Here is a 3,806-nt window from a genome sequence, read left to right as displayed (position 1 = left end):
AAATAGCAAGAACTGTGTATTCAGGATATCAGTATAAGAGAAAGATTACTAGGAGGTAATCTGATTACTAGATATGAATATAATTCCACTGGAAAAAAATTGCTGGGTATAAGTGTATGCTTTAGTCTCAAGAAAAGATATAAGAGGAATCAGCACATGACAGCAATATAAATGAAAAAACTCCATAAATATTAACCATACTGACTAGTCACCATTGATCCAACCAGAAAAATTAAATGACAGGTTCTTCTCATTGGGTTTTGAATTCCTATATTGGAAGTTATATTTTAGCTATTGTAAAATGTTTGCAATAGAGGGATAATTAAGCAAAATATAAGGAATAATCAAGTGTAACATAAAGGTTAATGCCACAGTGAATTTTGGGCTAGATGCTTCTATAACAAAGCACATCTTTTGTTTTAAATCTGGAAATAAAACATTTTTATTCAAATTAATATTCCCTATTCCACATTCATGCTATTGCAAAGCAGCAGCTGTCTGTGAATAAACTCCCTGCTGTGCTGTCACACACACATGGAAAGGTGTGAAACTGTTCTGGGTTTTACCACCTCATTTCAAGACGATTTAAATATCATTATATTTTAAACTTCTGATCCATCCTTTAAAAATTCTGTAAGAGCCATGTTGGACCTCCATAACAAAGCCCTTGTCCTATGAAAAGCAGTACCAAAATGCTGTGGCAATATTTCCTCACTGATTTCCTAAGTGAACAGTTTAAGTGCTGTAAATCAGGATTCTTTGAAATTAATATGGTACTGTTAGATCACACAATAGGAAATGAATTCCCAGGTTTGCAGTTGTAGATTTGAGATAAAAATGAAGGTTTTGGCTGTATGTGCTAAGCTCTTTTTCAAAAACAGGTCTGCAAAAATCACAGGTTTATATGTTTTTTATAGAACAAAGCTGAGTGACCATTTTAGCTCATTTGTGTACACTCAAACATTAGATCTTTCTTACCCAAAGAAACACAAAGAGCAGAATAAAATGACAATTTTAAAGAGATTAAAGTCATATTATAATCCTGTGGTAATGACATATATATCCTATTATCTGTGAAACCTCAAATCCTGGCACTGTTCACAATTATACTACATTTCTCTACAATGCAATTATCTCTCATCTATGTTGAACTCTTCATCATTGTCATCCTAATCTGAATGAAAGTACACAAATCAACCTTTCACTTCAAATTCATCTTTGTTTTGGAAGTGCCATACTTATTGTTTTTAAGGGCTAAATCCTTCTTCCTCAGCAAGTAATCTGATAGGATTATTTGCATGAATAAACCAAATGATATTTCAGGCAACTGTCTGTCAGTGCATCTTGTCTCAGAGTCCCACAGATTTCCACTGAAACTGTGTCAGGAGTGTGAAATCAGAATATTTCTCTGTAACTCAGCCTTAATCACAACAAGCACAAAGATGTAAGGTAAAGTATTCGTTTAGAAATACAAGTAGAAAGATTTCCTAGAAGTTTCCCTAGAAAAACACAACCATCTTTATGTTTAGATAACAGATAAGCATCTTTATGTTTTCCTGTTTTAAAAAGAGAAATTATTCCATCCCTTTAGCAGTTAGAAATACTGTGTGTTTACTGATTTGCAAACAACGATCAGTTCACAGCATGAGCAGGGGATTTGGGGATGGTTAGAGAAGAGCCAACTTCTGAACTTCTCAGGACATGAGCTGACCTTGCACTGCAAGGCAGAACCCCCAGAGTTGTGTTTGCCAACCTCACTTTCATGTTCAGCTCAAACCCTGCAGATTGGACTGGGCTCTGGTCCCAGGCACTGGTGTTGGGCTCATCTGTTTCCAGGCAAAGAAGCCAATATTGGAGAAAAAGCCCAAGATCATTTTGTCACCCTACTGCATTGCAGGCTGTTTTAAGCACCAGTCACTGCAGGAAGGGAACTGGGGGAAACTGGTGCCTGGTACTGCTGCTCCCTCTGACATATGGCTCAGGCTCCTTCCACTTCTCTGTCACGAATGATGAAGCTGTTTTCACAATTTAATGATGCAACAAGGGATTTAGATGGGGGGTTTGGGTGATAAAAGGGGGCCTCAGATGTGTGACAAAAATTAATAATGCATCCAAGCCCTTATTATACGAGATTAGATGGCAGGGGGGTGACTTTTACATATTAATGCTTCATGGAGGGCTTGTAATAGGATTTAGTATGAAGAGCACAGAGACACACTCCCCTCCTCCCTTATACACATATGAATGAAAATAACCTGTTTTACCATGGTTTTAAAAAGCCAAATAAAGCTGTTATAGCACAGCTTCTGGCCACAGGCTGCTATTAAAGAGGATCAGTTAAAAGTGATTCTCTCATGAAGCTCACTCAGGTGCTTGGGAATGAGTCTTCCTCTCTAATGGCAAAAGTAGCTTATTCTCTCTGTTTTGTTGGGCAGCTGAGTTTGTCTACCACTTTAATATTCATGGCATAATCCCAGCTTTGTTAGTCCTATGCCATTTTATGCAAATCAAAGGCCAAATTCAGAAAAAATCCACGACATTCTATCCATCATTTAAGAAGCCATAAATTCTCAGGGTGAACATTCCACAGGAATATGTTTGCAGCAGAGGGGTCAACAGTCATCAGGACACTAGCCTGTACTAGGCAAAAGTCAGAATGATGATTTATGTCACAGAATAGCTAAACAGTGTCTTGTCTTCCCTTACTGGGCTCAATTCCACTTAGTCCATTTGAAATACATAAACATAAATAAAAGTTGCCCCAAGAAGAGTAATCAGTGTGATTACAGATTGAAAAGACAACTAGCCTAAGAGAAATATTATCAGGAGTTTTCAGGTTGCAAAAGGAGATGAACAAGTGACATGATAAGCATATAGTTTAAAAGAAGATCAGTATAGGTGGTGTAAATATTCCAAATTAGAGGCTACTCACAGTTTGCAGTCAAGGAGGTAACCACTGATGCATGAGGAACAGCTGGAAAAAAAAAAAAAAAAAGACAAAAAAAGACACTATATTATCAAGGAAAAAGAACCTTTCCAGTGTCAGTAAGAGCACTGTTTATATTTGCATAATTTGGAAGTAATTAAACTGTCATTAATGGTGTCAAATTTTTAGCTTCCAAGCAACCTCAGGCAAGAACATTACAGGCTGAAATATTGTTTTCTCTGCTACTGAGAAAGAGCTGTATAACTACATTGACAAAGGTGGAATTTTTGAACAAAATATTGTTTTCTCTGCTACTGAGAAATAGCTGTATAACTGCATTGACAAAGGTGGAATTTTTGAACGAATTGAATACAGAATGGCAGCAGCCCTTGAGATACTACAAGTAGAGGACTATACTTGATGATTTATAGCAGGAGTAAGTTTTAAAATTTCAGAATTTGGCCCTGATTGTTCAGGTATAGGTAACAAGAGTAGGGTTATGTCTGACATTTGGGCTTATTTTTGCATTCCATCTTCCATTGATCCAAATCCTGGGGAGTTAGTATCTGCAGAAAATTTGCTGCACTAGAGGCTTTCATAGAATCATAGAATGGTTTGGGTTGAAAATGACCTTTGGATCATTGAGTTCCAACCCCTCACCATGATCCTCTTTCAGAACAAGTCAATAACAAATCTTATAATTTATTTGGATTATATCACCCTGATATGTCAATACTGTCAAATAACTTTGCTCCCAGCTCCCTCCTAGTCCCAAGCCTCCATGGATCCTTACTGCATAACCAGTGGTATCTAATAAAAACCTGCTCTCTGAAGCAAAACCCATGTTAGTTAATAGTTAATAGTTAATTCCAGGCAATAT

Source organism: Acanthisitta chloris, unplaced genomic scaffold, assembly GCF_000695815.1.
Source record: "Acanthisitta chloris isolate BGI_N310 unplaced genomic scaffold, ASM69581v1 scaffold40022, whole genome shotgun sequence".
NCBI lineage: Eukaryota > Metazoa > Chordata > Aves > Passeriformes > Acanthisittidae > Acanthisitta > Acanthisitta chloris.
The sequence above is the reverse complement of the archived record's forward strand: the minus strand, read 5'-3'. Positions refer to the sequence as shown.